We start from the raw sequence: 13,153 nt of genomic DNA, 5'->3' as shown, positions 1-13,153 counted from the left end.
GAAAAAAGTAAATTCAAATGAAATAAATGTGAAGTAAAAATAGGCCTCTATTATTCCATTAAATTTAAGCAAAGTAGGCACACTTCAACATTAGGCTGTGTGCCCAGTTTTTCAATAATTTAGAAAGGCTATGTCAATTAGGGCTGGGTAATAAATATCGATTTCTCGATATTAATCGATTCTCATTTTTACAAAGCGATATCGATTCTTAAATCTCAAGAATCGATTAGTCATCCTGTTTCATGAATGAGACGTATCGCGGCTGTGCGCATCCAACAAATCACAATAATCTTTGTCCTTTGTTACTATTGATATGAAACAAAGTCTCAATTTTCAAATTACGTCCATTTTCTTTAGAAATTCAAAAACATAAATTGCGTTTTGCCGTTTTGGCGCTGTGGCGTGAGATCGCTCTGGCGCAGCACCTGAGAAGCAGCAGCGCTGATCTCTCTTCCGGGTAAATAATACCAGCTACAGCGCGAAATAAACATGAATGAGCATCTGAAAGTGTGTTAAAAGATAGAGTACAACTTATCTAAATCCCTACCATGTCACATTGATTCGCTCAATCTGCGTTTCAACTGTGGAAAGACGTCAATTAAACAGCTTGTAATCAATGTCATGTATCGTCATATTTACCTCAGAAAACTCCACATAAACTCGTTAGTCCACACTCGTTAGTGTTCTTAAATATTTAATGCATATTTGAATAAATCTGGCAATTTTTTTATGACAGCCACTATTTAAATGTTTATATTTCATGTAATCTTCTTATTATAAAAATAAATAAACATTTCATTATTACCTTCATATTAGGCTAATGAAGCCTAGTAGGCTACAACTAGACTATATATATATATATATATATATATATATATATATATATATAGTATATATAGACCATAGTTTACAGCATTTAAGAGATTTGATTCCCTTGAGAAAAATTGCCATTTCTTGTAACTGATATCCAAAATAATCGATATTGAATCGAATCGTAATCGAAATCGAATCGAATTGCAAGCTTGTGAAGGGTGTAGCTGAGGGACAGACGACATTGGGTGCTGAGGAGGGACCGAGGGACCATGGTGACACCGTAGGCTCTGGTGACTGAAGTGACGACAGGGGCACCGAGGGACACGGTGATGTCAGAGGTCGTGAGGGCTGACGGGTGACTGGAGGGAGTGAGGAGTCCAACTGAACCGGAGGGGTGACAAAACGAGGCGGAGCCAAAGGAAGGAATTCCATAGGTGAGGGGAGGATGACGAGAGAGTGAAGGGAATCCGGAGGACCGAGGGAGCCTGGCCGAGCTGGTGGACTGAGGGGCCATGGAGGAGCTGAGGGAGGTAGGAGCCACGGGGGAGCTGATGGGACAGAGGGCCGAGGAAGTGTCCATGTGGAGGCGGTGCGAGGCGAAAACCGGGGATCCACTGACCAAGCTGGTGTCGGGGAGCTGAAGGGCAGGAGAGAAGATGGAGGACAGATGAGAGGAGGCGGGAGAGGGAGGCTGGGTGGGATCCTGGTCTCTGGCGCAGGCTGGACGGTCTCTGGCGCTGGCTGGACGGTCTCTGGCGCAGGCTGGACGGTCTCTGGCGCTGGCTGGACGGTCTCTGGCGCAGGCTGGACGGTCTCTGGCGCTGGCTGGACGGTCTCTGGCGCTGGCTGGACGGTCTCTGGGGCTGGGCTGGTCGGGCCCAGCGAAGAAGAGAGCTCGGGCTCGGAGAGGCTGGACGGGACCAGCGGAGGAGAGAGCCCGGGCTCGGCGTGGCTGGGCGGGACCAGCGGAGGAGAGAGCCCGGGCTCGGAGAGGCTGGACGGGACCAGCGGAGGAGAGAGCCCGGGCTCGGCGTGGCTGGGCGGGACCAGCGGACGAGAGAGCTCCGGTGTTGGAGTGGGGCTGGTGCCATCATCGATGGTGAAGGGAGATCCGCAGGACACCAGCACCCACTCCACATATGCTGCAAAACTCCCCGGGGGACCGTTCCCGGACAACTGCGCTCTGGTGGCGGTGTTGAGGCCAGCATAAAGAAAGCTGCAGAGGCTGTCGTCCGGGAAGGTTGTGGCTGGAATGAGGGAGAGGAAATCCGTCAAATGGTCCTCCAGGGACCGGTCCTCCTGCTCCAGGCAAAGCAGTCGAACCGCCACGAAGGAATCCATGGTTTGGTCGGTCGGTCGTTCTGTCACGGCGCGGGTGCAGGCTGAACAAACAAGGAGTCCGGGGTATCGGTAAAGATGAGGTTTTTAATATAAATCAAACAGGCAGGAAGACTGGAACACAGGCGCCACACGGGCTAACAACATACATCTATAGACAACAACCGACAAAGACAGAATGAAACTGAGGGAACTAAATACACAGAGGAATCAGACATAATGAGGTGAAGACAGGTGAAACAGATGAACAGGACGCTGAACGGGAGGCTGATGAGGGAGTGAGTTCAGGTGTGCAGACAAGAGGATCATGGGAAGTGTAGTGCTGGAGACGCAGACAGGATGGTGCAGACGAAGGACTGTGACACTATGAAATTAGTATATATTTTTAGGAAGTTCAATGTGCCCAGTCGAGTTATATATTTCAACAGTCAACCTGGTAGCTGAAGTAGGCCTACTCCTTAAACCACATTTAGCATAATTGTTTGTTTGATCTGACTATAGCACTTTAAAGCTAAATGTAAAAGCTTTTTATTTAAGTTTTATTTTAAACTTGAATTAAATGTATTTAAAAGCTGGCCAAAGCTTGGCACTTCGCACTTTTTAGTTGCAAAAGTTTTTATTTTTGTATGAAGACATATAAAGTAATATCAAACATTTCTTTTAAATTATGTCTACTGCAATCAATCACATAGGAAAAAGTAAACTACATTTATGTAGACCTGCGAATCGTTTTTTGAATCGAGAATCGTTTTTGAATCGAAAATCGATTTTGAATCGGATCTCGAGACAAAAAATCGGTATCGAATCGAATCGTGACATTTTCTGAATCGTGCACCCCTAATATTTTGGATAAAACTACGACGGTAATAGCCTGCTGAGACCACAAATATGAGACGCCTGTGTTGAAAGTGGAGCGCTGTGAAAAAGTGTCAGAGCTCTGTGGGAGCTCGTTCTTGGCTGCGCTGTGATTCGTCAATCTACATTCTAGGCCGTGGCTTAGCCAAAGGTGAATTGCTGAATTTTAAAATTTAAATTTACTATCTGTTTATTTTAAAAAAAAAAATGCTGTATCGATAGGGGGACTGTTTTCATCCCAACGAATTCTGTCAACAATGTGGAATGATTAAAACATTGTATAATGTGATAAATAATAATTAAAAGCAGAAGGCGGTTTAAATTCACATTGAACAACAATAAAATTGTTGTTCAATATGCCTTATTATTACTTTCTTGTGTTCCTCATCCTGGAACTGTAAAATGAAGAGGTGTTCATGGTCTGATAACAGTTCAATTTTTAAAAGAAGTTCAGATAAAGTTATATGGCACTAGTCTTTTTTTTACATGGCTGTGGAATGTGGGTGGGGTTGCACATGTGTTAATCAAAGGTGAGAAAAACATTATGAAACGATCAGAGGTGCCTATTCAAACTGCGGGGCACGTGCCCTCTCAGATTTAAGAGGCAAATTTATATAGCTATATAGATAAATTTGTTCGCTCGGCTTACCCAGTGTAGATCTAAAAAAAACTTCTTTTTCTTTCCCCATGAAAAGAGACACCTGTGATTTTGCCAAGAGATCTCTCGAATTTATTTATAATATTTAGAAGACATAGGAGGAAGAGACACAGAGGTCTACATTCTGCATAGTTATCATCTCTTCCTGCTTTTCGAACAAAGGGGCTCAGTTTTATACCACTGACCAAGAAATGCTTTACAAAGCATGAATAGTCCTCACTTTAGATTAGCTCACAAAAATAGTTAACTAACCACTACTAAATGCTTTATAACTACCTGTATTTACTATATTTACTTACACTTTCTAAGTGATCTTATGAATGACTGACAACTCTTAAACAACTGGTTTGTAAATAATGCTATACTTCATTTAGAAATTAATTGATCATTAACAAAGTATGAAAATACAATTATTAAACGCATTATAGATATGCTTATAAATCAATAAAAAAGCATTTATAGCTATATTTATAAACTGCTTATTAATGTCTATTAATGTTTTATAAATGATGAATTAATGGTTTACTCATGCTTAACTAATGATTAGTAGCGTGCAGTTATTATAAAGTGTTACCGAAATTAGTTATTTATGGGCCTCTGAAGTCGAATAATGGGACATTTCTCCAAAATGCTACAGTAAAATGGTTTGATACGAGGTGCGTATACTGTATTGGACGTCCCGTATAAGAACTGACCGTTCGTTTTATCTACTTATTAGAAATTATGTATTTATAGGCCTCTGAAGTCGAATAATGTAACATTTCTCCAAAATGCTGCAGTAAAATGGTTTGATATGAGGTGTGTGTACTGTATGGGACGTCCCGTATAAAAACTGACCGTTATTTTTTTCTACTTATTGAAAATTAGGTATTTATGGCCCTCTGAAGTCGAATAATGGGACATTTCACCAAAATACTGCAGTAAAATGGTTTGATACGAGGTGTGTATACTGTATGGGACGTCCCCTATAAAAATTGGCCATTCGTTTTTTCTACTTATTAGAAATGAGGTAGTTATAGGCCTCTGAAGTCGAATAATGTGACGTTTCTCCAAAATGCTGCAGTAAAATTGTTTATTATGAGGTGTGTATACTGTATGGGATGTCCCATATAAGAACTGACAGTTCGTTTTTTCTACTTATTAGAAATGAGGTATTTATGGGCCTCTGAAGTCGATAATGTAACATTTCTCCAAAATGCTGCAGCAAAATGGTTTGATATGTGGTGTGTATCCTGTATGGGACGTCCCCTACAGGAACTGACAGTTATTTTTTTCTACTTATTAGAAATAAGATATTTATGGCCCTCTGAAGTCGAATAATGGGACATTTCTCCAAAATGCTACAATAAGATTGTTTGATATGAAGTGATACTGTATGGGACGTCACCTATAAGAATTGCCCATTAGTTTTTTCATATTATACAAATGAGGTCTTTTTTGTAACAGACAGACAGACAGACAGATAGAAATAAAAAAGATAGAAGACAAAGAAAGAAAGAAAGAAAGAAAGAAAGAAAGAAAGAAAGAAAGAAAGAAAGAAAGAAAGAAAGAAAGAAAGGATAGATAAATATATAGATAGAAAAAAAGAAAAAGATGGAGAGAAAGATTGATGGAGAGAAAAAAGGAAAGAGATAGATAGATTAATATTTAGATAGATAGATAGATAGATAGATAGATAGATAGATAGATAGATAGATAGATAGATAGATAGATAGAAAGAAAGAAAGGATAGATAAATATATTGATAGAAATAAAGAAAAAGATGGAGAGAAAGATAGATGGAGAGAAAAAGGAAATAGATAGATAGATGAATATTTAGAAAGTAAGAAAGAAAGAAGGTAAGAAAGAAAGAAAGAAATGAGATAGATATACAGACGGACGAATGGAAGGATTGATCTGGGCAACTTAAGCGCTCTGAAGCGCATTCTTCCTCAGCTGTGACTAAAATTACCGTATTCATAGTAATAGACCTGTGCGCACGCATATTATTTTTAGCGGCTGGCTTGACCGTCTATTTGCAAACTGCGGCTGGCTTGACCGCGGTCTGACAATAATATACCACGCAAGCTATGATGACTTTCACTTTGATATTTTTGCTCAGATGTAGTCGAATTGTACTGTAAGGGCCATTTAAAACCAATATATTGAAACGTCTGTTTATCCAGACATTAGGAAAATATCAGAGATGCATTTTATATTTAATATGAGGGAAATACACATCCGTAAAAGGGGTCGCATACCGAACGAGAAGCGCCGCGCCGCGTCTAGGGGGCTGTACCTGGCCACTTCATGCGTTTTCTCAGATCGGATAGCTATCTGATTTATCAAAACGATTCAATTTACACCTGGTCACATACATGTGTTTTTGCAAAACGGATATAAATCCGATCTTCAATTCCCTCACGCTATATGCGGATTTAATGAAGTGCACGTCACCGAAAGCAACAGATATGAGCTGCATTTTGATCATCGGCTAATTTCAAAATCAGCAAAGACGGCAATAAGAGAGAGCGGCAACCTGGTATGATCATTTAGTTTCTTTACTTTTAATGAAGATGGTAGTGTTAAGTGTCTGCGACTTACTTTCACTTTGATTTGCGATAGATTGCGGCGCGCTGGCTTGATAGGCACTCAGCTGCTCATCTGAGGTGATGCGCATCGCAGTAGCGCCGTCATATCTGACTAAAATAACATGACATATGGCCTATAACACGCTCTCACACGTTTATTTTTTAGCATTTTTGGGAGTAGTAACATTTACATATGTGGTTTCAACAACCAGATGCATTTACACATGTCCAGTTTCGTCTGGAATGTGGCCAAGACTACCTTCTGATGTGGTTTGAGTGATCAGAGTTTCGGAGGGCATTTACACCTGGTCTTTTCAAGATCGGATACAGAAAACGTATGAAGTGATTTCAGAGCATCCGTTAACTGAATTAAGTGAGAATCTCACCTGAAAATCTAATAACAACAGCAATTGTCATTCAAGCAGCTGATTTCTGTTTAGGCTATGCATTATTAGCCTGACTACGTCTCACTTCCTACTTCCGCTAATGTCATTTCGCTCCTGTAGTGAGTCTGAGATAGCTGCCTATCTTTCAGTTTTCCACCGGCCTGAAAACAGCCGGCCAATCAACGAACAGAGGGCGGGCTGAGAGCCGTGACGTAGACGCTAAGCGCCGAGTTTACATTGTAGGTTAGAGAAATCGAAAACCGAAACATCCGCAGAAATGGGAAACAAGACACGGGATGCAATTCGCTCTGTTATGGAGAACATTCTGGGGTTTTTCAAACTGAAGCAAAGGTCGTTTACAGCCATGTTCACTCTGGTATTTCGCTCGCATCATCAGTGTTTACAGCTAGGACCGGCGTGTGCACTTCTCTAGGCAACAAACAATTTTGCTGCCCCTCTATTTGCAACGTACAGTATACCAGCAAAAACCAGCATGCTTGGCCATTATGTAGCTTGCACAACGCGCATACACTTTTGATACATTTAGGCTACCCAATTTTTTCAGGCTAATTGTAGTAATGACGGATCAGACCTGTTTGGCCATAACTATACGCATAAATAAGGACATAACTTACCCCCATTCAACGTCAGTTCTCCGTCTTTTATGGCCATGACAAGAAAGTCGGTCTCCTCGGCTGTGAACGCTCCTGGTGCGCTCTTATTATCATATTATTATTATCATAATAATAATCCACCATATGTCGTTTCGACATCCTGCTGCATTAGTCCCAGATATGTGATTCATGAACGGTCTGTTCATTGTTTATGTCACGTGACAAATGAACGTAAGACTCGGAAGGTAAAGTGATTATTTATGTTCCCTGTAAATCATTTTTACTGCATTATGATTTTTTAATTCAGTATATGATCAACATTGCGTAGGTGGATGTGATCGGGGAATTTGGCTGTTAAAATTATAACATTGAGCCACTTAAATAAACGAAATGACTCGAATGACTCAGAAAATCAGTAAAATGAACTTCCTATTGATGACTCGCAAGAGCAGCGGCTCGGCCTCGCCCTCGCAGCGCTGCGGGGCGGCGGAAGCTAAATCAGTCATGACTCTTGAGAGCGGGGCACACCGACGTTGCGGGGCGGCTGCAACTCAGTAATTCATATAAATAACCTAGTTTGTGAATTGTTCATTCCCGGTTGGCACACATTTTGCAGCCCTTACAAAAGCGCCACTCCCTGTTTACAGTGGAAGTTCGATCATAGATTTGAGTTCGATGCATAATGTCTCGATGCAGCCGTTAGAGGTGGGCAGATCGATACTAATATCGATAATATCGATACCAACGTTGGTATCGGTATTGATCGATACCAACGTGAAAATGTCGATACTTAAGCTTCAGTTTCTCTCGTTTTGCGACCTGACCGTGTTTGTCAAAATGCTGCTGCTGTCACAGAGCAGAGCAAGCTCTCTGTGATCCTAGTGCTGCTCTCGTCCCCCTCTCCTGTGTTGTACTCACCACTAGCTAGCGCGCTCCAGGACTACCACCAGTCAGGCGCGCGGCCGCGCATTTCTAGTCTACAGCAGCACAATCAGAGACGGGGAGAACTTGTGACTTTGTTTATTAAAGAAAAAAATCCTGAAAAGAAGTGCACTAAAGAAGAGAAACATTTTGTGTTAACATGCTACTTGAAAAGAGAATTTGTTTTTACAGTACATTTTTTATATTTGTGAAGTAATAATTTTGTAACTTTGTTTAAATAAAACAGAAGTAACCAAAAGTTGTTTCTGAACAAAAGCTTTTGTAGTAATGATTTTAACTGATTAATATCCCAAAATGCAAATCACAAAAACAAAAGTCATGAAAATTCATTTAGATTTAGGTTGAAGAGGCATCCACCTTAATTATTAAAAAGTATCGGTATTGGTATCGGTATCGGTATCGGCGATACTGGCCCTGTATTTACTTGGTATCGGATCGATACCAAATTTAGCGGTATCGCACACCTCTAGCAGCCGTGTTGGCGCATAACATACGTCATAAATAAACTTATCTGATTGGCTTACGGGTAACCAATGATTTTAAACTTCAGAGAAGCACCCCCTTGCGAGAGAGAGAAAACACTTCTCTATTATGCCATTCCAGACTGTCTATGAAGCAAAGTGAAGTAGCAGAGTCTGGTATTACCAGGCTAATGCATTATATGCATCCATAAGATATTTCATCCCTCTCTATTTATTTGTATTGTAAGAAAAAGAGCTTCCAGGACACTACAAAATAATTCATTTCGTGTTACATAGAAGAAAAGTAGATCAAATGGGGTTAGAATTTCACAAGAAAATCTTATGAAAAAAAAACAAAAAAAAAAAACAGATTTAGTTATTATTTCGTGCTGTTTCAAACTAGGGTTGATAATAGAATAAAATAATTATGATTACTCTCATTATTTATAATAATATGAACATTCCAGTGTTAAATCTTGTATAAAACATATTTAGGCCTAATTACAAACTACCTGCAAGGTTATTTATTTGGGTATAGCACAAGCCTTTGGTAGAATTCAAATGAGCCATTTTAATCTAGATTAATCTCAAAATTGATCTAGATTAATCTAGATAAAAAAATTAATCAATGCCCACCTTGTATATATATACACGCAATTGAATTGTATATATATATATATATATATATATATATGTAAATACACGCAATTGAATTGTGTATATTCATTTTGTGGGAAAATTTATGAACCAACTTCACAAAAATTCAGGGATGAACTTCTTCAAAAGGTACTGGACCGGCCCAATGACCCTACTGACCCTACTGAGACCTTAACTAATAGGTCTCAACGAGTAAGAATGAATAGTATGTTATCTGACGTTCTCCTTTCTTCCACCGGCTCCCCTCAGGGCTGCGTCCTCTCCGCGATCCTATTTATTTTATACACAAACGCATGCCAAAGCCGGCATACCGGGCGTCATATCATTAAGTTTGCAGACGACTCGGTAATAGTGTCGTTGCTGACGCATAATGACCCTGAGCATGGCGCTATTTTAAATGATTTTACAGAGTGGTGTAAATCGTCTTTCATTAAGATTAATGAAACAAAAACGAAAGAAATGCTGATCGATTTTAGCACAAACCCTCACGCCGTCTCTTCTACTCTAATTAATGACCAAGCTATAGAAATGGTGAAACAATATAAATACCTAGGCATTATCATTGATGACAAACTCACTTTTGAGCCACAGGTTGACGCCATCTGTAAGAAATCACATCAACGCATGTTTTTTTATCGTAAACTTCGTTATTTTAATGCCGATAAGACTTTTATGAGGATGGTTAATTGTTGATTTATTGAATCTATCCTTTCTTTTGCCCTTGTGAGTTGGTTCGGGTCCCTCACACTCAAAAATAGAAATAGGCTGCAATATTTAGTTAAAGTGTGTGGCAAAATTTCCAATAACCATTTGACCGATCTAAAAGTGATATATGAGACAAGGACCCTTAAGAAGGCACAATCAGTATTGGCCGACCCTAGTCACCCCTTGAACAGTTGTTTCATCTTATTGCCGTCGGGCCGCAGATTCAGTTTACCTAAATGCAAGACAAATAGACATACAAATTCTTTTGCTGTTTTGTAGGCTATTTGTATTTGTGTGTTATCTATGTCATATGCTGCTGCACAACAAATTACCCCTCGGGGTTAATAAAGGCTCCTTGAACCTTGAACCTGTACTTTTCAAGGATCCCATCTCTCAAGTTTCTTTGCCCGTTTTACCGTGCAATATCGCAACAAAAAACAAACCGGAAAAGGAAGCAGTTATTGCAAAACATGCGTCAAGGTTTAGCAATTAAACAACATTCAGTGTCATACTGTAATAGTTGTATTACACTTGAACGTGTTGATTGATTTTTCTTTATGTAAAATGCTATCTTGTGTTGCTTGATTTTTCTTTTTCTAAAATGCTACCTCAACCTGCTTGATTAAGGAATCGTTTTTATTTTGGTTAGAACAAATGTTTGATGTGTAAGACATCTCAGAATAACAAAGTGATTGTCTTTTGCAGTGATAACAAAATAAAAGGAGCTACTTCATATGGTAAAACCATAATCAACATTTCAGAAAAACATAGTTGGTAAACTGTAATTAATAAACAAAAGCCAATTTTTTTATTTACATTTTTATTTAAAGATATGTATAGCAGCAATACCTTCTCGAGTTAGATAAACATTTAAAGTAATATCGAAAAATAAAACAGAATTTAAAAATGTCTATTGTGGTGCTTTTTTTTTTAATTAGCATGAAAGCTTCTTCTGTTTCCTTGTAATCAACATATACTCCTGATGATGATGGATATTTTTCTCATATGGCTCGCACAACACATGACGGCAGAGCTTTGAGCTTTCCTGTTGTGTCTTCCAAGTTTTTCTCCTGGTACGCCACCAGTCTGCACTGACTGAAAACAGAAAATAGATCATAATCACAAAAATATTGATTGCCAAGAGTGTTTTATCTCTCTCTCTCTCTCTCTCTCTCTCTCTCTCAAACACACACACACACACACACACACACACACACACACACACCAACACGCACACACATCATAGTAAAACATGCATTGTAGAAAGCTATGCATCATGTGTATTAACTCTAGTTTAAATAAACATACTTACTCTACAGATAGTGTGCCACCTGGTCCTTCTGGTCTCGGACGTCGCTTCCAGTTCACTTTAGGCAAATAAAAAAACCCTCTAAAACACTAGGACTTAGCAGGGGCGGAAAACTGGGATCCTCTGTTATACAGGTAAATTCACTTGTCCCATTGTCTGCGTCTTCCAGATTTTCCAGTTGTGGCATTAGAATGTTCCAATGGATGCAGCACATGCTCTCCTGTTCGGTGGGCATCGCTTGGCACTGATGGCATTTACACCACCAGCTCTCCAATGCTCTGTCTTGCAAGAGCTTCGGACTGCGGTTGTGTTGCAGCATCTTCCATCTCTTGCAGTTCAGCGTCTGTATATTCTGGTTCGAATAAGGTACGGTTGGTTAAAAAAATGTAAGTCTTCATCTATGTCGAAATCAGCAGACATATTTACGAATTGAAAAGTGTTTGTATTGTTTGTTTGTTTGTTTGATACTTTATTTATCCCAAGGGAAATTTAAGGCATCCAGTAGCTTAGATAACAAATTTCCACATCCATAACTCATGCAATATATATAAAGAAAAAAAATTAATAATAATAATAATAATACTAAAAACATGCATACACATAACTAAATATATACAATTTTTTTTTACAAATTTAAAATTCCTAATAATATTAACTATGACTATGGATATCGGCTATCAGCTGGCTATTAATCAATCAGAACAGTACATGACAGAGAATAAATTATAAATTCTGAAAGTAAATGTAATGGATATTAGATGCCATGGAAGGCTAGTTGAGACAAAATAATATAAAGAGATATTTAAGAAACACATAAACAAACAGACTCCTGCTTAAGAGTCCATCACCCCCCTCCCCCCTTGTACAGTATTGAAGAGTTGGATGGCCCTGGGGACAAAAGACCTCCTCAGTCTGTTTGTAGAGCATGCCAGTGACAGAAATCTGCCACTGAACGTGCTCCTCTGTTTTATAAGCGTGCTGTGCAGTGGGTGGCGTTCGTTGTCCATGATCGCGAGCATCCTTCGCATAGATCGTTTCTCTGTAATAGCTGTAACCTGTAAGTGTCTCCAGCTCAATTCCTACAACAGTGCCCGCTTTCTTTACCAGTCTGTCAAGTCGCCTGGCGTCTCTCTTCTTAACGTTGCCACCCCAGCACACTACAGCATAAAACAGGACACTGGAAATGACCGATTGATAAAACATCCTAAGTAGTTTACTGCAGATGTTGAATGACCGTAACCTCCTCAGGAAATAGAGCCGACTTTGCCCTTTCCGATATAGCGCCTCCGAGTTGGCTGACCAGTCCAATTTATTGTCCAAGGTTACCCCCAGGTACTTATATGTGCTAACCACCTTCACATTGACCCCCTCAATGGAGACAGGTAGCATGATTGGCTTTGATCTCCTAAAATCCACCACCATCTCCATGGTCTTTGTTGCATTCAGCTGTAGATTGTTTAGCCTGCACCAATTAACAAAGTCATTAACCAGGTTCCTATACTCGTACTCCTGTCCATCCCTGATACACCCCATAATTACAGTGTCATCTGAAAACCTCTGCATGTGGCATGACTCTGAATTAAAACTAAAGTCCGAAGTGTACATGGTGAACAGGAATGGCGAAAGCACAGTCCCCTGCGGCGCTCCAGTACTACAAATCACAGTCTCTGAGAAACAATCTTTCAGCCTTACGAACTGTGGTCTCTCTGTCAGGTAGTCTATTATCCAAGATACCAGGTGAGCATCAACCCCCATATGCACCAGCTTATCCCTCAATCTGACGGGCTGTATGGTGTTAAAGGCACTAGAGAAATCAAAAAACAACATTCTCACCGCACTTTTCCC

At 39.9% G+C, this 13,153-nt stretch overlaps 1 pseudogene; it reads right to left on the bottom strand.

Moving 5' to 3' along the window:
- Positions 1-1,145: 1,145 nt before the first annotated feature.
- On the bottom strand, positions 1,146-11,912 carry LOC148977512 (uncharacterized; annotated as a pseudogene).
- Between the last annotated feature and the right edge of the window lie 1,241 nt (positions 11,913-13,153).

This window comes from Pimephales promelas, chromosome 9 (assembly GCF_988280905.1).
Source record: "Pimephales promelas chromosome 9, fPimPro1.hap1.1, whole genome shotgun sequence".
In the NCBI taxonomy this organism is placed as follows: Eukaryota; Metazoa; Chordata; class Actinopteri; order Cypriniformes; family Leuciscidae; genus Pimephales; species Pimephales promelas.
The sequence above is the reverse complement of the archived record's forward strand: the minus strand, read 5'-3'. Positions and strand labels throughout refer to the sequence as shown.